At 48.2% G+C, this 24,454-nt stretch overlaps 1 protein-coding gene and 1 long non-coding RNA gene across 4 annotated transcripts in view; both read right to left on the bottom strand.

Annotated features, from left to right (window-relative positions):
• Znf621 (zinc finger protein 621) overlaps positions 1-24,454 on the bottom strand; it is a 77,730-nt gene that overhangs the window by 18,768 nt on the left and 34,508 nt on the right. The gene's annotated exons all lie outside the window — the stretch shown is intronic.
• LOC102549893 (uncharacterized) lies at positions 4,465-10,403 on the bottom strand. Its single transcript, XR_015627432.1, has 5 exons — positions 10,203-10,403; positions 8,328-9,660; positions 7,355-7,441; positions 6,892-6,965; positions 4,465-5,524 (listed from the first exon to the last, which is right to left on the bottom strand). It is a non-coding gene; the product is annotated as an uncharacterized LOC102549893 (long non-coding RNA).

Below are 24,454 nucleotides of genomic sequence, written 5' to 3'. Positions count from 1 at the left end.
GTGTGTATGCATATGTATATATTTGTGTGTATATGTATATGTATATGTGTGTATATATGTGTGTATGTGTATATGTGCATGCATGTATATGTATACATGTGCGTGTGTGCACATGTGTGCATGTGTGTACATAGATGTGTGTGCATGTATGTATGCACATGTGTGTACATATATGTGTGTATGTGTGTGTGTGTGATAGTCTGAAATCTGAGCAGAAGTGTTTGGGGCAGTGCTTTTCATGTTCGCTGGTATGTTGGCTTATGCACTGAAGAATGTGGATGCCGTGTGCTCACAACCAATGCTGCAGTGAAGTTTTGTGAGGCCACATGGGTAAGAGACCGGAGAACCACCCCAGATTCTTTACACACTTGATTTTTAATTTTTAGATACTGCATCTTCAATATCTTTTACTGTTGGCAAGTATTCTATGACTCTCCATTGCCGTTAAAGACCCCACGAGGAATCACAACTCACAGCATGAGAACTTTGGCTCCAGCCACTTGATGGAAGAGGGGCTTGCGGTGGTCAGCTGTGTGTTTGCTTCTGGACTCACTGACTCTTGCATCGGCGCCCGTCTCCTCTTCCTAAGCCTGTCTGCTCGATGCTGTATGTGGGCTTCATCCATATTAATACACATGCATGCCTGCCTGTGTGCATACGCGTGCATAGACAGAGGTAGGATGTGGCTTTCACTGTACCCAGGTCCCCAGAGGGAACAAGCAGATTACGTAAGAGGCAAGCATGTTCACAGCTGTACGGGCAGACGCACACTATACAGACCTGAGGATGAGGATGACAGGTAGGAATAGGTGTGTGTATGAGAGAGAGGGTGGGGAGGGGGAGAGGGTCAGAGGTCAGAGGACAGAAGTCAGCCTCAGCTGTTATTCTATAGAGACTATCCACTTTTTTTTGTCACTCACCAGGACCTGGGACTTGCTAATTAAGCTTGACTAGCTGTCAATCAAACTCTGGGATCCTTCTGACTCCAGGAATTATAAGCACGCATGAGCTTAGGGGCACTGCTGATTTAATTTCATTACACTTTTATTTGTTTAATGTGTGTGTGTGTGTGTGTGTGTGCGGGTGGGTGGGTGTGGGTGTGGGTGCACAAACGTGTGTGTGAGCGTGTGTGCATGTGTGCCTCTGTATGTATGTGTCACCATGTGCATTTGGGGATCAGAGGACAACTTATGGCAGCCAGTTCTCTTCTTTCCTCATGTGGGTCCCAGGAATTGAACCCAGGTAATCAGGCTTGACCCTGCATTTGGTTTTACACAGGTTCTGGGCACCCAACTCATATCCTCAGGCTTGCAAGGCAAACACTCTACCGACTGATCCACCTTCCTGGCCCAGCGGTAGACTGGGACTGAATCCTGCCAGGAACCTCAAGCCACACAGATGTGTTGTTGGAGCCTGTGCTGTGGGACTCAGTGGGAGGAAGCAGCAGGTGTGGATAGAACTGAAGTGAACCCCAGCCAGAAACTGGCTGCAGAAACTACACATTCCAGCACTCAGGCCTGCTCAATTATTGATAAGCATCAATGGGCTCCTGCTTGCAAAGAACTCTTTCCTCCCAGGAAAATTAAATTTATTGGACAGCAATAGCTTCCTTTCCCCAATGTCTTATTAAACAAAGATGTGCAACTACCCCGTTCCGTGCTCGCTCGCCGCTCATTCAACAAACATCGACTGAAGCCATATTGTGTGCAGCTACCAACCCTCTCCACGCTCGCTCGCTGTTCATTCAACATGGACTGAAGCCACACTGAGTGCCAGGCGCTAGGAAACCATGGGAATGTGGCAGGTAGGACCTTTGACCTCTTTTATGTGTTTCTGTGTGTGTTCGTGCTCACACGTGGATGGGCGCACATGTGCAGATGTGTGTGGAGAACATAGATTGGTGCTGGTGTTTTCCCTGATTAACCTCCACCCTATATTGTGAGGCAGGGGCCTCGCCTGACTCATCATTGTGGACATGCGTTACCACGTCCATCTGCTATTGGCATGGTCCTGGGGATACAGTGCTTCCTGGGCTGAGCCATCTCCTCATACCTGACCCTCGCTCTTGCCACAGAGACAGATGCTAACCACAGGACACAAGCAGAGAGTACAGTTTGGAGGCAGAAGGAGACGGTTGCAAGAGAAGAAGAGGGCATTTGCATGAGGTGAAACTTTGGAATGATATCTGCTAAAGAGGTGCCTGCCACAGGACCAGATCCTCAAAAGTGTCTGACACCCAGATCAGACATTTCTGTGTGGGCCACAAGGCTGGACAGCATGTACAGCATGTATGTACCTCAGCAGCTTCTCTGCTTCACTTCCAGGGGTGGCAAGCCCCTGGGGTCTCTTTCTCTCTGTCTCTGTCTCTCTGACACTCTGTCTCTGTCTCTCTCTGTGTCTCTCTGTTTCTCTGTCTCTGTCCCTCTCTGTCTCTGTCTCTTTCTGTCACTCTGTCTCTGTCTATCTGTCTCTCTCTGTCTCTCTGTCTCTGTGTGTGTGTGTGTGTGTGTGTGTGTGTGTGTGTGTGTGGTCTTAGTGAAGGTTTCTAGTACAGTGAAGAAACACCAGGACCACAGCAACTCTTATATAGAAAAACATTTTATGGGAGCTGGCTTACAGGTTCAAAGGTTCAGTCCATTATCATCATGGCGGGAAGCATGGCAGTGAGCAGTCAGGCATGGTGCTGGAGAGGTAGCTGAGTGTTCCACAGGCAGCAAGAAGAGATAGCAACACTGGGCCTGGCTTGAGCTACCGAAACCTCAAGCCCACCCCAAAGTGATGCATTTCCTTCACAAAGCCACACCTACTCCAACAAGGCCACATCTCCTGATAGTGCTACTCTGTTAACCTATGGGGACCATTTTCATCCAAAACACTACATGTATGTTCATGGGGGGGGCGGTGCACATGGAGCAAGATACACATGCGTGTGTGTGCAGCTTATTGTGGACATGTATGTGCACACACGTGTGACAACCAAAAGTCAACCTCAGAAACTGTTCATCCTTTTTATTATTGGAGACAGGGCCTCTCCCTGGCCTGGGACTCACTCATTCGCTAGCCTGACTCGCCACCAAGCACCACAGAACTGCCTGGTCCTGCCTGCTCAAAGCTGGGCTTACACCGTGTGTCTCTATGCCTGGCTTTCTATGAAGGTTCTGGGACTTGAACCCAAAACCTCATGCTTGTCCGGCAAGAACTTCACCACTGGAGCCATGACCCAGTTCTTGCTCCCCAGGTTGTATAGGTTAAAAACCAAGACTACACAACTCTCAGGAGCCTCATCATAAGCAGCAGATCAGGGCGTCAAGGCTGGAACCAGAGTCCCGAGGAGCTTGCAGCTGGGTGTCATTTAGTGGGAGGGTGTTTGTGTAGAAATTGTGAGAACATTCAACCGTACAGAAAAAGAATGCCCAGACGGAAAGGATGCTTAGGAAGTGCCTCTCAGGCAACTTTGGAAGCCATTCTGAGCCCCACCCCCACACTTGCTGGGAAGGAGGATGGGTCCCCAGGTGGTAAGACAGGGGAGGAACCACATCCCCAGGGTCAGTGGGTAAAGGCCATCCTGACATCCCAAGTCCCAGACGGTGGAAGAAAAACCAGCTTCTACAAGATGTCCTCTGACCTCTACACTTACTCTGTGGGACGAGACCACACACTAAATAAACAGAAATGTAATTTACAATCCTTTAGAAAAAAACCACACCCAAAGGCTCCCACAGCAGAGCTCAGTCCATCACCCCATGTGCTTCCCGGCTGTGCCAGTGACACTGCCAGGGAAAGTCAGCGTCGCTTTACTGATGGCCATCTGTGACTTCCATAACTTGCCTCTGTCTGACCTCCCTTGCTGAGTCCTGTGCGGGCTCCCTCATCACGGGTAGGACTCTCAACCTCCCAGAAAAAGAAAAAGTGACCTATTTTAAAATTCCTCCAGGGAAAGAGTCAGTGCGTTGCCTTGGCAACCAATTTCGGCTCCTACAGGAGTCCTGCTTGGTTCTTCTCTCAGTCTAACCTATTTCCGCCCTGATGTCATTAGGACCTCTCCTGCCCTCTGAGCAGAGAGGCAGTCTTGGAAGCATCCTCACAGCCACGCCCTCCCAGCAGGGCTTTCCGACCTGGAGAGGGACCAGGGAAGCAGCAGGGTGAGGAGATGGGATGGGTATGGGGGAGATGGGAGTTCTCTCTCTCCCAGAAATGGGGTGCTTAGGGGCTGAGCAGCACGGGTCTTGCTAATTTGTCCTGCTCCCTACTGTTGCATCTCTGCACATCTTACATCCCCTCAGCTGGCCACAAGGACTCTCTAACCACCAGCTTCAGAAGCCTCCCTCTCCTCCCCACCTTCCTCTCTTCTTCAGTTTCCCCAGCCCTCACCCCAGAGGTCTCCACGCACGCACGCACGCACGCACGCACGCACGCACGCACGCACGCACGCACGCACGCACGCACACCAAAGGAGCCGCGGGATCCATGCGCTCTCCTCGAGCCTATTCGAGTGTATTCTCAGATGTTTTCTCCTTCTCCATGCCATTGAACACAATTCCACCCCCACTTCCGCATCCGCCCCTTGGAGGAGAGAACCTGACACCAGTAGACACTGAGATGTTAAGGGAACCACGAAAAGGTGGTCATCTTCTAGCCTGGTACTGTCTTGTAATTATGCCCAAGTGGAGGGAGAGATCATCCACAGCACCAGAATCTGCTCTGCAGGGGGACAAGCAACTCCAGCAGGAAGAAGGCATCACCCTCCCAGGCTGGAGCTTGTGCCCTGTGACTCCTGCCTTAAGCCAACAGGTTTGAGCAATCCCTATGGACAATGCGCCCTACTGTAGGGGAGGCGACACCCTCTGATGGCCAACCTTGACTTGTAAACTTGATTGGATCTGGAATCAACTAAGAGACATGCCTGGGCATGGGTCTGTGAGGAGAAGACCCTCCTCCAGAGTGAGTGGCACCGTGACACCTTCCTGTAGTGACCAGTTATAAAGCAGTGTTGGGAAAGATGGTGGTGCCTTTGCCTGCCTGCTTTCGCTCCTTGCTGGCATGTGCATCCATTCTGACACTGTGGACACTCCTGCCATCCTTCAGGGACATCCAACTACAGTTCCCTCTGCCTTCTGACATAGACTGAGGACCAGCAGCTCTTTAGGAATCCTCCAAGCCCTCAGCACCAGATTGTGACTTCTGAGGTACCTCATGGGCTAAGCTACCAGGTTCACAGCCCCTCCGGTGTGCTGCAGACAGCTATTGATGGTTGCATGGAGACCGAGCTGATGATCAATGGCAGTCACAGACACACTGCAGCCTCTCTGGTCACCTTTTCCTTCGTCCCAAATAGTAAGACATATACACGGCTTAGGGTTTCTATCGCTGTGAACAGACACCATGATCACAGCAACTCTGATAAAGGAAATCATTTCATTGAGGCTGGCTTGCAGTTCAGAGGCTCAGTCCATTGTCATCAAGATAGGAAACATGTCAGCATGCAGGAAGACGTGGTTCTGGAGAAGGAGCTGAGAGCTCACATCTGGATCAGAGGCAGCAGGAAGAGAATGGCACATTGGGCATGGCTTGAGCATCTAAGATCTCAAAGCCAGCCCCCATTGATACTTCTAACAAGGCCACACCTCCTAATAGTGCCACTCCCTAGGAGCCTGTGGGGGCCATTTTTATTCAACCACCACAATGGGCTTAGAAGGCATCTTAGTGTTTCTATTGCTGTGAGGGGATACCAAACTTAAAAGGTATCTTAGTTAGGGTTTCTATTGCTTTGAGCAGATACCATGACCGTGGCAACTCTTATAAAGGAAAACATTTCACTGGGGCTGGCTTACAGTTCAGAGGTTTAGTTCATTATTGTCATGGTGGAAAACATAGTGGCACAAAAGCAGACATGGTGCTAGGGAAGGAGCTGAGAGTTCTACATCTTGTTCAGCAGAAGGATACTGTGTACCACACTGGGCTTGGTCATAGGAAACCTCAAAGCCCACCCCTGTAGTGACACACTTCCTCCAACAAGGCCACGCCTCTTAAGAGTGTGGGCCAAGCATTCAAACACACAAATCTATGGGAGCACTCCTCTTCAAACCACCATAGAAGGGCTCCCCCTTGAAGCACATCTTTATCATTGAAGAACTGGGCAGGACCATCAGAAAATAAGCATTGAGCAAAAAATGTAAGTCAATGCAAACAGGCATGGACCTTAAACTCACAAAGAGGAATGAGTGATGGCTCGCTTTCTCACGGAGACCCTCAGCTGTCTTCTGCCCTGAGACCTTTGTTATCAGTGCCCGTTCATTGCTGATGGACTTCGCAGCCATCGGAACACATTCTTTAATGACATGTCTGCATTTTAAATGGCAAATAAATGATGTTGCCTCTCAGCCACCTGCCGGAGGAAGGAACCTGGGAGATCCTCTCAGCTGATGAGAAGGAATTTCTAAGCTGCTTGTGGGTGCTGGGGCCAGACACACAGCTATAAATTTGGGGAGAGGGGGTAATAAAGTTCGGGGGGTGTGGAGCAGATTCTGGCTGGCTCATAGAGGCTGCCCTGGGTCTCTTAGAGGGTTAACTCCATGTTAGGGCTGCCGGGAAAGAGCTTGGTTGCTTGATAAGTGGGCCTCTGGAAGGCTCTAAAACCCACCCTGGCCCAGGAGACCTGGCACTGAAAACTGGCATTGACTGTCCAGAACCAAGAGCATCTGGACAAAGCTGTGTCACCTCTTAAACCTTGGTAGATTTCGCATCTTCCTAGACAGGGCCTGTCTCTCTCTCATGCTCCTCCCCCAATAGAACAAAGTAACCAAAAACTTACCTTCTGGTCTTCTAAGAAACATGCAGGCTGGTCTCTCCCTCACACTCCTCCCCCATAAAACAAAGTAACTAAAAACTTACCTTCTGGTCTTCATTTCTAAGAAACATTCAAGTTTGCTGAGTCACAGCCCCAAGAATGCCTGTGTTCCCCGCATCTACAAGATAGAGTTAAATCACTTATTCAGAGCCAGAAGCTTTGAGCCTGGGCAGCCAGCCCCACAACTGCCTTTTCTCTTGGCCTTCCTAGAAGACAACAGGTCAGAAGAATGAAGAAAGGTATGGCAGCCAGGTGCTCCGTGGGAGAGTCTAGGTGCTCAGTGGGGAGGCTGGAGGGGTTTCTCGGAGCAGCTGCCAGGGGCATGGAGAGCTGACCTCAGATCTTTATAGATGGAAGGGCTTTTGTTGGCTGGCTTTTTCTAACATAGGTCCAGGAAAGGCCCAACTGGGATTTGTAACATCCCATTTTCTCCGTTGCTGTCGGTGCGTTATGTGGCCCTTAAAGGGCGTTTTACTCCATCTGTGTGGTCATGGACTTGGCACATACCCTTAGCAAACGGGACCACTGAGGACATCGGTGAGCAGTCCGCACCTTCTCCCCCTCAGCCTCCCTTATCAGCAGTCAGCTGGTGATCTGAGGAGAAAAGGAGAGGGGAGAGGGGAGAGACAGACAGACAAAGGTTAGTATGTGTGGTGGAAAGTAGACAGGGAGGAGACCAAGCCCTGGGAGCCCATCTCTCCCCGAGCCTGGAGCATCCATCCCTGGCCCTTTGATCAGGGACCCCATGCTGGGCCTTGTTCGTGAGACTTTTAAATTCTCTTTCATTTTATTGAGCAGATTCCCTCCCCACCTCCGTCCCTGAATCAAGCCTTAGAATTATTGGGTCCTTCTTTTCATTGATCTGTTTTTATGACCTCTGTAGTATGTGCAGGAATATTTGGACACAAGAAGAAAGGGAGAAGGGAAGGAATCAGAGTCTGTTTAGCCTTCCTGTGGAAGGGACGGCATATGGGGAAAGTCTTGGGTTGAGAAAAATAAATGGAATGACAGCCAATTGGTGCCCAAGTAAGGAAGTCCAGACAGTGAGATACAGCCCCCGACTTTGTGGGGAGGGAATGACTACTGATGAGGAAGTAAGGCCCCTCTCCCGGGAGCACAGAGGTGGGGAATACTCTGTTGACCCGATGCCTGGGTGCCTTTGCCCTCGCTTGAAAACAGCCATTCATCCTTTCAGGGAAGCCTCAGCACCTGCTGCAGTCTCTGCCCCAGAAGCCACCGGTCCCCACCCTTCCCTTTCCCTGACTTGGTTTTGCATTAAGCTCTGTGTCTTACACCCCACCCCTACCCCATCCCCCACTGTTGACATCAAGAAAGAAGGAAAGATTTTATGCCATGGCCCAGCCCTTTGGAAAGCATTTGTGTTTTAGAGTTGCTGAATGGGTGTGTGGGAGGCACCAATGGGAACGCTGTGCTGGATGTGAGAGATGATTTCTCCCAACAGAGTGCATGTTCTTCCCACCTCAGACCAAAGCGAGAAGGGCCCAGGAGTCAGTGGTTAAGATCTGAGATTCCAACCAAGTCATGGTGTTGCCTGCCTCTGCTCCCAGTGCCTGAAAGGCTGAGGCAAGAGGACAAAAAGTTCAAGACCAGCCTGGACTACACAGTGAGACACTATGGGATTCCCATAAGACTATAACCCGGATGCTTCCCCCACCCCAGAGATGCTATGTGCCCTTCCAAGGAGGGGCTGTGCTTAGCAAAGGAGCACCTGCCAGAAAACACAGCATAGCCTGTGCTACCACTGAATAAAGAAACCAGCACAGCATAGCCTGTGCTACCACTGGATAGGGAAACCAGTGACAGGAGCCCCAAGAAGGTCAAGAGGACATGTCCAGAAGCTGTCACACTTGAACTGCCTTTCCTGAACTTTCACCCAGCTGGGCCGCTCATCAGGCAAAGGGGGTTGTGGGGAAGAATTCACAAGGCTGAATGGAGGTGGAGGACATCAGCATCCTTCAGGGAGTTACCACAGGGACCTTGAGACCTCCCTGTAAGGAGGTCTAACCAGTGAACTCGGTCACGAGTTTATGAACAGCATCCAGATCTCACTACCGACATCCATGAGGCACCCACACCCGGCTAAGGGAGCTTCGCAGACAGCCGCCATTGTTGAACCAGAGGTCCTCTTCCTCTTCCTCTACCTCTTCCTCTTCCGGGGACAGCGTCCTAGAGGAACAGCCCTGAAGATAGAGAGGCAGTCCCAGCTTGCCTGGGCAAGGGTCAGGTGTGGGGTGTAGAAGTGAGTTCGGTTGTGGGCATCCCTCCGTTCAGCCCTCAGTTTACCTTTTTGGTACCCAGGGCCCCTGTCCCTCTTTGTCTAAAGGACAAAGACCACGGGAGCCCTTGATACTCACAAGGAAGGGCTGGGGGACAAGCCGTGCGAACAGCCTTTCTCCGGTGACATGCGGTGTTGGTGCATAGACACCTCCAGCCCCTGAATTTGGTGGGAGTAGGTGCAGTCTCTTGCCTTATACCACGGTGCATCGCTGCTCCGTACGTTTACCCCGAAAACCCCTCACTGTAGCACAGCACTGTATATCACCTCTCTGCACCTTTGAGTGAACGTTCAGTAGCAACCCCGCTGCAGAACTCCGCCCCAGGTCACGCAGGGTGCTGAGGGTCTGTCTCATCAGACCTCGGTCACCCAAGGCTTGGGTCACCCAAGGCTTGACTGGGACCGATGGTCTATTTTCAAGATGGAGCACTCACGTATTTGGTGTGAAGCCCCAGGTCATTCCATGCAGACCTTTCCTAGGGCTTTGTAAGTGTCCTCATTACCCGTGGCTGGCAACCTAGGAACAGACAAACCAAGAGAAGAGAGATCGACATGGAACACAGCTCTTACCTCAGAAGTCAAGCACTATGCTGCGTAACAAGAGCAACTTTAGAAGAAACCATTAACTTCCCCACACATACAATCCAGCAAGGCAGCCCCTCTACCCCAGACCAACTACTCCCCAGCCCTGGGAGGCCTTTCAGGTCAGCTCACCACACACAGCTCAGCCTGGCACGGACCCAACATGGCGGCCAATCCACCACACCTCCTCCCACTATTTTTTAGCACCAGGAGCCATCTCCAGCTGACAGGAAGCCTGGCCCAGTGTGGACCCAGTAAAGCAGCCCCTCCCATCCTGGCCACCTTCACCCCTCCCACTCTCTCCCAAGTCACACAACCCACTGTCCACCCCCAGGCTCTCACCCAGTGGGCAGAGAAAACATAGCAAAAGGCGCAATCATCAACCTAACTCCAGATGTTTAGGTCTCACTGGGAAAGCAAAAGCAATAAAAACAAAACAAAATCAAAACAACAACAAAAAACAATGTGCTCCCCTACCTGGCCCCGATCCAATCAGCAGTACGGACGGTGACATTCTGCTGAGTAAAACAACTTCGACGAAATTCAAGACGCAGAACGTAAAAAAGAACAATTATCAACACGCCGGAAGTGTTCAAAGAATTCAAAGAAAATACACAGAAACGCTTGGCGTGAGCTGAAAAAGGAAGACTGGATAGCCTGACTGGAGCTCAAGAAAACACAGACAAACCGATAAATTAAATAAAGAGGTCAACTCAGGGTGTGAACACAGAGTTCAGTGAAGAGGCAGGAAAAGGTGGAGAGAAGAACCCAAACTGAACTGAAGCTACAAAGGAAGAGCTCAGTGGATAAAAAAAGCCTCAGGGAGAGAGGGTCAGAAAAGAAAACCTCGGGGGCCGGAAGACAAGAAATGTGAACCTCAGGGCCTGAAGACAGGGCAGAGGAGCCGTGTCATTCACTCCAAGACAATGATCAGGCTTTTTTTTTTTTTTTTTTTTTTTTGGTTCTTTTTTTTCCGGAGCTGGGGACCGAACCCAGGGCCTTGCGCTTCCTAGGTAAGCGCTCTACCACTGAGCTAAATCCCTGGGTAGCTGCTACCTGCCTAGCCAGCCGTTTTACACTGATATTACGGTTAGTGTGAAACCTTTTCATGCCAGAGATGATTGCATACTCTGTGATGTGCTGTGCTTTGGCGTTTGGGGAACTAATCACAAGAGAAGTCAGTTAGAACTGCCCTGTGTAGTTAGCCACAGTAAGCTTGGACCGGAATCGACCGCCCAGCAGCACTTCCTGCCCCTATGTATGAGCTTGTATGGCTTTGTCTTCATAAGCTGCCTCTGGGATGGACCCCAATATAAGAGAGACACCTAAACCAATATTAGAAGCCATTTAGAGTAAAACTTCCATTTTGAGTAGGGGTTGAATAAAGTTTTAAGTTCCCTGGGAACTGACATCCTACTTGGCTGAAAGAGACATGTATGTGGGTAACTGACATACTGGTTGGCAAGTTAAGACGTGAATGTTAGACAAGGCAAGTCCCCTGCCACAGATGAGTAACTCAACCATTGGGAACAACAAAGACATGTTCCTAAGGAAACCCCCATCCCTAAATCCTGATTGGTGAAATAACTTGGCACAGATGTTTGTGGGTTTCAAGCCTTAAAGCTCTGTAAGATTGTGGCTGGACTTCACAATCAGCTCCTGAGTCTGGTGTGGTCTAAGGCCCTGATCGATCAGTGGATGCAAAATAAACTAACTCTGTCGGACTGAGATTGGTGTTCTCATCCCACTCCTTTTTTTTTTTTTCTTTTTTCTTTTCTTTTTTCTTTTTTTTTTTCTTTTTTTTTTCTTTTTTTTCAGAGTTGGGGACTGAACCCAGGGCCTTGCACTTACTAGGCAAGTGCTCTACCACTGAGTTAAATCCCCAACCCCTCTCATCCCATTCCTAAAGAAAAGATATTGAAAGCTGCAAGAGAGAAGGGCCAAGTCACAGAAAGGCAGGCCTGTTAACATGACAGCCGATTGCTTGATAGAAAATTCAAAACCAGAAGAACTTAGATGCATTTCAAGTTCTAACAATCAAAACTTGGCCTCAACCAAGGCCCATCCTCCACAAATGTCTCACCCTGTCATGGGGGAGAGTTGTTCTGTGAACAAACTGTACAGATAAAGTTCAAAAGCAAAACTAAATTCTTTTTTAAAATATCGTAGCAGCCGGATGTGATGGGGGTACGTCTTTAATCCCAGCACTCAGGAGACAGAGGCAGGCCAATTTCTGAGTTTGAGTCCGGCCTGGTCAAGGACTGCAAGGGCTTATTAGACAGAGAAAAACCTAAACAATCAAACAAACAAACAAAAACAAAAAACAAAACCAAACAAAAAAAGCCATATTTTGGGGAAGACAAGAACTCCAGGGAGTAAGCCAAGTCACTGGAAAACAGCAAGAAGGCATCTTCACACAGTTTTTAAAACTCACTGTGGATGTGCAAGTACCAAATGAGTGTTGACCTTTAAGAACCCAAAAGAAGCTCAGGAGAATGTTGATGCCTGAGAGTCGCTCCACAAACCACATGAACTCCAATCTCCGTCACAGAGATAGTTTGTTGAATGCATACCCTGATACTGATGGATAAGGACCCTAGCTCAGAATTTGGGACTGATCCACAGCCACAAACATCTTTTTCAGTCAGCTTATAAAGGAAAAAAAATCAATAAAACCCACAATGAGCTCATAGGCAGGTACAGGAAGTGCTGCCCAGTGATCGGCTCTGACTCAAGCCATCTTAGACATAAGAGTTCATATTGACCTTAAATTTGATGGGTCCTACATAAAACTTTGTGGAATTCTTTAAGATTAACAAACCTCATACAGGGTGTAACTGGGTATGTGGTCAGCATGACCCTGCTCTGAGTCAAGTTATTTTTCCTGGGTTAATGACTGGCAGGCATGTTACAGCAACCGTATGAAGTAGCTGGCAGGTGTGGAAAAAAATGGCCACAGCTATGCTGGATTGAATGGGAGGTGGGTGGGGGATGTCAGAACACAACAGAGAAATGAGGGCTTTCTAGCACCCACAGTCTTGGACCATATAGTATACCAGCCCAGAATATTATACCCAGAACAACTATCTTTAATTAAGTGAAGGAGGAGTAAAAAGTTTCCACAATGAAGCTGACTAAAGGAAGATCCATCCGACCACTAAGCCAGCTCTACAGAAGAAACCTTGAGGAAGACTTAGGACAGGTGAGACAGATAAACACACCCAAAAGGCCAAAGGGGATAAAGAAACAATAAGGCAAAATGTGTCTAAGAAAATTCCACTGGGGTTGGGGATTCAGCTCAGTGGTAGAGCACTTGCCTAGGAAGCGTAAGGCCCTGGGTTCGGTCCCCAGCTCCGGGAAAAAAAAAAAAAAAAAAAAAAAAAAGAAAAGAAAAGAAAATTCCACAAGGCCACCAAAATGACAGGAATGAATAGACACCATTCAACAGTAACTCTGAATATAAATTACCTCAACTGGGCAAAGCCTTGTGTAAAGGTGCATCAATCAAGACCCATCCTCCTCAAAGTTCTCACTGCCATGGGAGAGAATTGTTCTGTGACCAAACTGAACCGTTGAAATGCAAAAGCAAAAGTAAATTCATTAAAAACAAACAAACAAACAAACAAACAAACAAACAAACAAACAAAAACAACCTTCATTGCTCTGGGAAGCGAGGGACTCCCAGAATTAAGCCGTTCCACTTGAAACAGTGAGATATCTCATAGTTTTCAAAACTCAAGGAGGGCTTTCTTGTGTCCAGAATCCTGGGTCTATCAGGAGCTGGCTGGTGGAGCTAAAGTCCGTATTAACTACTCGGACTTTTCCAACTCAGAAGTTGGGTCACAGACACACTCATCAGCATGCAAGCGCAGCGCCGTCCCTGTGGTAAGAGGAGAAGGACCCAGAATAATGAGGACAGCAGATAAAAGGATGCTACAGAGGAGGATCTTAATTGCATCTTAATTGAGTCACAGGCTTCCTCCTTCATGCAGAACCCATGCTTAAGGTCAAAAAGACAGTGGTGTCTCCGAGGGCGCTTTCTGTCCTCAGCCATGACTGGTGTGCAAGGTCACACTGTATGGTCTATTCAAACACGTGTGTCAGTAACTGTTACTGCAACAATGCTCTGTGACAAAACATCCCAGATTCTAGTGATATGTCACCACTGTTTTGCAGGTCAGCTGGGAGATAGCTGGCCAGCCTGGGTTTGTGTTGGTGCAACTGGATTTGTCCTCATATCTATTCCACATTCAGTCCAGGGACCAGGCTAAGGAGGAAGCAGCTATTTGCGGGGAGAGTAGATCTCCAGATACAACCGGAAAGGCAGAAATACTGGAAGCCCCGTAAGACTGAGGCTTGAAATTTATCCATGCTAGCTTTATCCATGCTAGCTTTAGACAAGGTCAAGTCCAGGGAAGGGAGCCACTTGCACCAGGAGGCCTACATGAATAAGACTAGTGGGTATAGTTTGTTAATCATCTTGCTGCTGTGACAAAATCACTGACCAGGCAAGTTAAGGAAGGAAAGGTCAAATTTGACTCACAGTTTGAGGATGTAGGGCTCACAGTTTTCACGGCAGGAAAGGCATGGTGGCTGGGGATGAGGCAGAAGGTCACTTTGTACCCATAGCCAACAGCACAGAGAAGTGAATATTCACCACCATTTGCCTCCTCCTTCTTACTCCATCTAGAACCACAGACTGTAAGGTGGTGCTGCCCACATTCAGAGTAGTCTTCCTTCCTCAGTTTAAACTCTCTAGAAACAACCCCCCCCCCCCCGCAGTCCTCCCATAGCCACACCAGGTATTGTATCATGATGTTGATTCTGAATCCAATCAAGTTGACTAATTCACACCTTGCCAACTTCACACCCAAATACATTAAGTCAAAACATTCCACCCTTGCTCCATAAAGTCTCATTTTCACTGTATAAATATAGCACAGTGTTCGTTTTGGGGTTGTTAAGAGAGTCCTAACACTGAACAAAAATCCAAAGTCTCCTTAGAGACTCAGTCAATTTCCTAACTGTGAGCCTCTATTGAATAAAAAGTTACATATTTACAATATACATGGTACATAGTAAACAGTCCACCCCAAAAGGGATAAATGGAGTTTATCAAAGAAAGAACAGAGCAAAGTAAAACTGATATCCTGAGGGACAAGCAGAGCTCTACAGCTCCCCCTCCCCATTCAGCATCAGGGGTTCGTGAGGGACTCACACTGTGTCTAGCAGCTCTGTGCAGCCCTGCTTCTCCATCTCAGCCTCTGTGACACATGTAGCCTCTCTCACACATTCATCTCTCTCCACTTCTGCACTGTAGATACAATGTTACCAGCTACCTCATACCCCTGATGCCACGCTTTTCCCTGCCTTGGGGGAACAAATCTAGCTGTGAGCCAAATCAAACCTTTTGTTCAGGAAAGTAACTAATACAAAAAGTTAATACTGAGGAGTGCTGCCCTTGGCGTGATAGACCATGTGGTTCTTAGGCCTTTGGTTTAAAGGAAGAGAATTTGGAATTTTGGACTATAAAAGCCTTTAAGTCCTATAAGCTGAGCTTAGTGAGGCATTGTGGTAGGAATTTGGAAGAAAAGAAAATTGGGACAGTGAAGGCCCAACTCATGAGGGTTCGAAGAAGAGCAGGACTCTATTGGATAGCCTGCCCGAGGCCATTCCCATTACATTCTGACAGAGAATGTGACTGTATTCTGCCCATGTCCTCAGAACTTGCTTGAAGATGAATTTTTTTTTCTTTTCTTTTCTTTTCTTTTTTTTTTTTTTTCGGAGCTGGGGACCGAACCCAGGGCCTTGCACTTGCTAGGCAAGTGCTCTACCACTAAGCTAAATCCCCAACCCCAAAGATGAATTTTAAAGTAATGATTTAATTGTTTTGACAGAGGGAATTCCAAGACAGCATAGCATTCGAGCTGCAGCATGCTACCACTCAAAGGATGTGAAATGTGCAGTTCAGGGAGGAGGAAACACAAGGAAGTTTAAAGTTTCAGACAAATAGGAAGGGTATGAGGGAAGCTATAATTGCCAAACGTTTGCCCCATTACAAGGAAGCTTTGCCCTGTGCACTGGGCCTTGTTCACAACCTACAACATGAGCTGAAGAGAAGGTTCATCAGCCGATGCTTGACTTGCAATCACGAGGACCTGTTCAGTCCTGCTCTGGTTAGTTTTCTTGTCAACTTGACACAGAACGGGGTCATCTGGGGAGAAGAATCTGCAGTTTCAGAACGGCCTCTATCAGATTGTTCTGAAGGCAGCTCTATGGGACATCTTGATTGATGATTGATATGGGAGGGCCTAGCCCACTGGGAGGCAGTGCTGCCCCTGGGGAGGTGGTGCTGGGTTATATAAGAAGAAAGCAAACTGAGCAGGCCACGGACAGTAAGCCAGTTAGCAGCAGCCCTCTATGCCCTGTGCTTCAGTTCCTACCTTGAGTTTCTGCCTTACCTTCCTTCCTCTGAGGTTGGACTGTGATCTACCTGTAAGACAAAGAAACACTCCCTTCATAGTTGGTTTGGGTCCATGCGTTAGCACAGCATCACGAAGCAAATTCATACAGACTCCTAGAACCCACCTATAAAACATGGTGTGGTAACATGGGCTTGTAATCCAGCACTGGAGAGACCGACATACCTGGGGCTCACCGCCAGCCAGCCAGTCTAGCCTGCTTACTGAGTCTGAGGCAAATGAATGCTCAGGGAAAAAAAGCAAGGTTCCTGAAGAGCAAATACAGACGCTGTTCTCTTGTCTACACACACACACACACACACACACACACACACACACACACACACGCACACATACATATACATACACATACACACATACGCATACACACATGCACACAAATACACATACACACATACGCATACACACACACACACTCACATACACATATTACACATATACACACACATCTAGGCACACATACATATACATATACATACACACATACGCATACACACATGCACACAAATACACATACACACATACGCATACACACATACACACAAATACACACACACACACACTCACATACACATATTACACATATACACACACATCTAGGCACACATACATATACATACACATACACACATACGCATACACACATGCACACAAATACACATACACACATACGCATACACACATGCACACAAATACACACACACACACACACTCACATACACATATTACACATATACACACACATCTAGGCACACATACATATACATACACATACACACATACGCATACACACATGCACACAAATTACACACACACACACACATACACACATACATATAGATCCAGACCACACTACACCACATACTCAGCCCACTGTTTGGCCATCATTTAATAAGATGAGAAAGATTTCAATGTACTGCTAGAAGAGTGTGGGGGACAGAGAGGGGAAGTGGAAGCTGACATTTGAGGACTTTAAAGGGATTTATTTGCACATGAGTATAGAGGCGCGAAACATCTCTGGAAAGATACAGAGCTGGTGACAGGGCTGTGGGGGGCTGGAGGTTAGGGGTGGGGGGAAGCTCCTAATGAGATTGGAGGTAAGCACCACCTCACTTGTTAACCGTCTTCACGGTGCCCTGAGTTGCTTTTGTTAAAGGAAAACACAAAACAACATCAAATAAACAGAAAAGCTTGTGAAGAGACCCACACACCTCATGCTTAGTCAAGGAACAGCCTATTGGTCCTAGCACTCTAAATCCTGCATTTCTAGGCAGGCCAGATGGTCCAGACAGCTAAGGCAAGGTGGTTCTGAGTTCAAGACCTGCCTGGGTCGCAGAGAGATCAAGATCCACCTGCCTCTACATAAAAACCTGGGGTCCATTTGTTTTGCTTTCCAAAGGCTCTTGATGTCACCTGCTTGGTGCAGAGTGCAGAGGGCACCTGCTGAGGGCTCCAGGTTCTGACATCCAACAACAAAAAATTGGCAGAGATAGACATAGTCTAGTAAGAGACTGGAAGTGTGCCAGAGAGCTAAGGAAAGTTGGAAGGTCAAAAACTTTCATGGGTCAGGTTCACTGTGCCCACCTTCTCTCCCACTTTGAGAAATTGCTGGCCTCTCTCACACGTGCTAGGTTCCCTATGTCTAGTCCTGGTGGGAGGAGTTTCTGAAAGAGCGTACCCCAAAACGGGGAGCCGCGTCTCTCGCTCCGATCGCAGGGTGGGGTGCCCCCAGGAATCACGAGGAGCCATTCTTGATGTAACAGCAAGAGGTAGCTTTATTAACGAGATCCCAGGTCTTAGCGGGATCCCGGGTCGACACGTATCTCACACAGGAGACAGAGGAATCGACCCCGAGCTTCCAAACTCGGGGGTTTATATAGGGGAGGTAAGGGGCATTCGAGCGGTTACACATGATTGGTCAATTCAAATGGTGCACAGTTACTTTCGGCGCGAAATTACATCAGCAAGGAGTACGTGCTCTCCAGCAGCTCGGCAGGCAGGTAGGGTGACTCATCTCACTCAGGGGGGTGAAGGAAGGGGAGGGGGTAGCTACGGATGGTCAGTGTCCTTGGGGCTGATAGCTGGTTTGGCAAGTCCTATCTCTGGCTCTCCCTCAGGCACGTCCCGCCCTTCACATCTGGACTCTGACAATGAGCAACCTTTATGAAACTCTAGTTCTGCACATTCGGGCTCTGACAATGAGTAACCTTTATGAAACTCTAGTTCTACATTTCCTGCCTTCCAAGGAGCTGACTTCTTTTGCATGGCAATCTTTTTTTCTCACAAATTACATTTTTTAATATTATTTATTTAATGTATATGATTACATTGTAGCTGTCTTCTGACACACAAAAGAAGGCACTAGATCCCGTTACAGATGGATGGGAGCTACCATGTGGTTTCTGGGAATTGAACTCAGGACCTGGAAGAGCAGTCAGTGCTCTTAACTGCTGTGCTGTTTCTCCAGCCCTTGCGTGGCAATCTTGATGTGTCTCTCCACCCTACTCTCTGCTACACTGTGTGCTCTGAAGTGTTTTCCAGCTGTGGGGACCTCCACTAAACAAATGTCAGGTGCTCCCTCCAACCCAGTCCTCTTTTTCTGTCCCCTAAAGAGCAGAGAAGATGGGGTTACTACATCAAAGATGGACCCTGGGACTCAACCGTGGATTTGGAGCTGGACCCCAATTGCACAGCAAAAAGGCAAGCAGATGTCAACTTTGCCTCCTCCTGATAATGAGCCAGCTTCATTATCAGATTAGCTTCGGGGACGAACACTACTCTTAATAATGCACAAATCGCTATGACAACCACCCACTTTGGTACCTAAAGATAACTTCCCCATCAGGCCACGTGAAAAAGAAACACCCTTTCCTGTGAGCTGTACCATTCTGTGTCTCTCAGTGCCTGTGGCATGCATGGTAGCTTGCAAAGAGGCCGTATCCTTGCAGGTATGGCGAAGGTATGAATGGCCCTGAAAGGGTGCGAGTATGGAAGGTAAGCTCAGCCCAGAGTCCCCATAGCATTCCTGGCTGCAGGGGTGTTACCCAGTTCTCATGGTTGATAAAATTGCTGTGGGGACCAGGCACCCAAGCGTACTGGCCTAGTTACTCGGGAAGACAGGCTTGGCCGGGATTAATTCTGTGATTAATTATGGTGGGCGCTTCAACAAGCGGGTGCACGCTCGGCAGAGTCAGGAGGGGACATGGCAGCCTCTGGCTCGCCAACAGGACGGACGGCTGAGGATTGTGTTGAGTGGGAAGCCGCGTGGGCCTGACTGTAATGAGAAATGAGGAAAGTGCTGAAAAATTGATGGCGCCTGCCGATTGCACAGGCTGGCGCGCAGCGGGGGGCCCTGCAGTCTGCACGCCCTGTGCGCTATGCTAATGCGGGCGCTCGGGCCCCAGGAAAGGCAGGAAGAAAAACCCAGCACAAAGGAGAGAAATGCAAATGACAGGCCAGGAGATCAGTGCTGGGAATCCGGATTAAGTGTGTGGAGCTGCCGCTGGCCCGAGTTTAACCCTTCCTGAGCTGTCTGGCTGCAGTGGGGAGCTGGGGGTAGGAGTCTGGATAGGGTGCAGGCCAAAAGTGGGAAAGCGAGAAGCTGTGGGGTGAAACTGGTGACGGTCAGGACAGAAAACGCAAAGGTCTCTCTCTGTAATGTGGATTCAACAACAAGCAGCTGAAAGTGCTTAGTGTGGGCCACTGGGAAGGAAGGCCAGTGAGCAAGCAGGGTGCGGGGTGCCCAGTCTTTGTTCTGGCTATTTCTATGGCAGCCACCTTGTCGTGTTTCGTGATGTTACAAATAGAAGAATGATGTGTGCTGCCAAATCTAAGTTACCAAAACAGAACCAAATTCAAACAAAACAGAACAAGAAGTAAGGCCGCAGAGAGGCATGGAGAGATGGCTGCAGGATACTCATACTCTCGTGGGAAAGGACCACGGAGGGAGTTGTAAGTAGCAGGGATCCTCAAACACAAAAAGATGGCCGGCCAAATATAAGCTAAACCGCAGAGCCCTGTTGTCAGTCTGCCTTGCTGGACAGTGTGAGTGATAAGTCAGAAGTGCCTCACAGGGAGCCGAGGCTCATGACCAGGAAGTTGTGAACTTCTCAAAAACCTGCGGAGATCACAGGGTGACGCCAATAAGGGAATGGATGGATGGATGATAGATAATAGACAGACAGACAGATAACTAAATGCTAGGTAGACCGATGATTGATAGATGACAAATCAATGGATAGATGATAAGTTGTACATACATACATACATACATACATACATACATACATACATGATAGGTAGGTAAGTGGGTGATAGGGGACAGGCAATAGAAAATGGATAGATGGGGGCTGGAGAGATGGCTCAGTGGTTAAAAGCACTGACTGCTCTTCCAGAGGTCCTGAGTTCAATTCCCAGCAACCATATGGTGGCTCACAACCATCTGTAATGGGATCTGATGTCCTCTTCTGGTGTGTCTGAAGACAGCTACAGTGCACATTTATAATAAATAAATCTTTTTAAAAAAAGAAAAGTGGATATAATAGATATGAAAGACAAAAATGCTAGATACACAGATGATAAATACATGCTACATGGACAGATGACCGTTGGATGACAGAAAATGGGTGATAAATGGGTCAATGATAGGTATGTAGATAAATTTACGGATGGACACATGATACTTATTGACAGCTATATGAGAGATACAAATGTGTGTATAAATAGGCACATACATATGTGATATATATATATACATATATATATTCCAAAGTTTCACTTCTGTAACAAAATCCGTTTGTTTATATACATGTACCTAATTTGTTAAACGTCTGAACAACTATTAGACATCAGTCATTGTTCCTCCCATGGGACAGAGTTGGAACCTTCTTTACAGTCTTGAGTTTAAATACATCATAATGTCAGTAGCAGGGGAGTGCAGGGGAAACATACAGGAAGACAGTTCTGTTCCGAAGGAAGAAAAAGGCAGTAAGTCCCAAGAGAACAGCACAGAGGGAACGGACTGTCCAAGAGCAGAGAGACCTGGCTGTGAGGCTCTGCGTGAACCTCTCCACAGAAGCACCATGGATGAACCTCTCCGCAGAGGCGTCATCCCCAAGGCCACTTTACACTCTCACCTTTCCACCTCAAGTGTCCTCCTTCTCCAAGACAAGAGGGAAATGCCTGCCTAGACTATGTGGGGGGAAGATTCTGGGAGAGGACTCACAAACATCTCCTGAGCCTCTTCCTGTGAGCACAGAGCCTGCCACTCAGCTCTGTCCAAGAGGCAAGTGCTTGATCCCTGTGGGTCCATCCCTCAGACCTAAGTGGGGAATTGACACTTGCCTTTGGGGACAAGCGCTTATCTCCTGCTTGTTTTGAGAGCTTACACTGACAGGCTGTGAACACAACTTCCTCCTGCCCCGAGTTCACCCTTTCTGGGAAGGAGCTGTGAACTTGACCACCTGCCCTTGGAACTCTCCCGGTACTGAGGACCAGCTCTCCCCTGATGTGGCCACATCCTTGGTGTCCCACCTCCACTGCCAAGGGCCTAGCTTGTACAAGCAGGGTAGAGTTCACTTTTGTACACTTGTTTTGTACACTTGCCGCATTGGCCGGATTTACCTTTACCCTGGGAAGAAGACGACAATGAGACAGATTGTTCATTTAGGTCAGAAAGCAAAACCTTGGCTCTGAGAGACAAGGGCACCACAGACTCTTAGATGTCCTAGTTCTCAGACAGTGGAAGGGACCCCAGGCCTGGGAGTCGATGTACTCCCTGCAACTCAACAGATTCAGAGTCTGGGTCTGTCACCCTTTTGGGGCTCTTGGGAGCACAGGGTCAGGGGAGCCCAGCAAGGAGCTGTCTTCCCTAAAATGGGCACAGCATTGCTCTAGAAACATCAGCCAGATCTAACTAAGCCTGTCTTCCTGGAACACCATTGTCCGGGTAGGGCTCGTGGGAGACAGTCCTTAAGTGCTTTCTTCTATCTATGCCCGTACCCAAGAAAGGCTGGAGACGAACTCCTGAAGGGCAGGAAGCCTCATCCCTGCCTCCCTACCATCACCACACACACAGACATACACACACACACACACACACACACACACACACACCCTTCTGAGTCCCAACAGGAAGACATGCAGACATGCAACCATCATGGAACCTTGCTTGTACATTGGCCCAGCTTTTGCTCTTTGCTTAACAGTTATGTTAACTGGTGTGTGAGAGTGTGTGTGCACACGCATGTGCACACATGCTTGCACACCCACCAGGTCTGTTTAACTTACACGTGTCTGTGTAGTTTAACAGGTATGTTTAACTGACCGCGTGACACTTTTGCCGATTCCTTACCCTGAAATTGGAAAAGGGAAGCGAGGAAGCCGATTTTCTGCCTGTGAGAAGAGTTCACACCTTGTTGATGAAGCTCAGTCTTCCCAGAGGAAGGCCAGGTGACCAGGAGTCTGCACCTGCAAGTGGAGCTCTTACAGCGGTCAGTAGCGAAAATGGAAACATTTGAAGCCATTTTTGCTCATGAAGAGGTAACAAAGATTCCCCCCACCCTCACCCCCGCCCCATCATGTGACCTCCAACAAAATAAGGGTGCAGGCCAGGGTGAGCTTCTCTGGGTTGAGAAGCCAAGCAGCAGAGGGTGAGACAGTGCAGGTCTCAGACAGTCTGGACTCGGAAGCAGCAAAACCAAGTGAGGGAAAAACAAACAAAAAGTCTCTCTTTTGTAAACTCCAAGGAAAGAGAAGAAGAGAAAAGGAAAGGAAAGGAAAGGAAAGGAAAGGAAAGAAAGGAAAGGAAAGAAAAGAAAGAGTTAAAGAAGGCTCCTTGGCTGCCACACCCAGCCGCACAGTGGAATCAGTAGTCCCAAACTTACTGTTGAAAACAGATATGGCCAGAGAACACACAAGATCACAACCGACACCTTAAAGATTGTTGTGCATCTCAGCAGCGGGAGGTGTCGAGAAAAGTCAACACACTGTACAGGGTGAGAGGTCAGAAGTTACTACCTTTGACCCTGCAGAAGAACAGAGTTCAAGTCCCAGCACCCACATCGGGCAACTCACAACCACCTGTAACTTCCGCTCCAGGGGAACCCAACGCCCTCTTCTGGCCTCCTCAGGCATTGCACTTACACGTGAATACCCGTACATGGTACATACACACACTCATAATTAAAATAACACCTTTTTAAATTAAAGAGCAGGATTCAGGCTGCATAGATGAATCAATAAACAGTTGTCTCATCCTATGGACTTTTTCTTACAATGCAAGTTTTAAAAGATTTACTTATTTTGTGTATATGGGTATTTGGCCTGCATACATGCCTGGTGCCTGTGTCAAAAGACAGCGTCAGCTCTCCTGGAACTGAAGTTACAGCTGGTTACAAGCCACTGGGTGGGCACTGAGGATGGGTCCTTGGTCCTCTGCAAGAGCAACAAGTGCTCTGAACAGCTGAGCCATCTCTGCAGCCCCTGATCTTTTTTCAAACGAGAACACGTGCCATTTGTTTTTAAAACCCACATTAAACACACAGTTGAAAAGAAATGTATGAACAGTCAGGGGGTTACTGTGATCTCGGGGATTGTTTACCCATCCGTACAAAACGATCAACAGAGTTAACAGGGAGACAACCAGGAGGAGAATTATCAATACGCAGGATAAGATCTCTTCAATCTTGAATCAATGTTGCTCTTTTTTTTTTTTTTAAAGATTTATTCATTTATTATATATGAGTACACTGTAGCTGTCTTCAGACACACCAGAAGAGGGGATCGGATCTCTTTACAGATGGTTGTGAGCCACCATGTGGTTGCTGGGAATTGAACTCAGGACCTCTGGAAGAGCAGTCGGGTGCTCTTAACCACTGAGCCATCTCTCCAGCCCCTCAATGTTGCTCTTAAATCATTCATGGCCTCCGGTAGCCACAGAGTGACATAGTCACATCTTTACGCTGGCCTTGCTGTGCTTGCTCGCTCTGTCCCCCAGGCCTGCATTTGGGTTCCTGTACCTTTGAATTTCTCTTGAGTAGTGCACAGCTTAATCTTGATTGTCAGCCCGATTGGATTCAGGATCACAAGATTCAGGATCTTGCCTCCGGTCTGTGCTGATGCTTCCAGGGAGGATTGACTGAGGGGGAGAGGCCCACCCTGGACAAGGGTGGCACCTCCCACAGGGTCCTGGGCTGACTGCAAAGGAGAAAGTGAGCTGAGAGCACTTATATCATGATGGCTGTGACC

Source organism: Rattus norvegicus, chromosome 8 (assembly GCF_021556685.1).
Source record: "Rattus norvegicus strain SHRSP/BbbUtx chromosome 8, alternate assembly SHRSP_T2T, whole genome shotgun sequence".
Lineage (NCBI taxonomy): Eukaryota > Metazoa > Chordata > Mammalia > Rodentia > Muridae > Rattus > Rattus norvegicus.
This window is presented reverse-complemented; position numbering and strand designations above follow the sequence as displayed.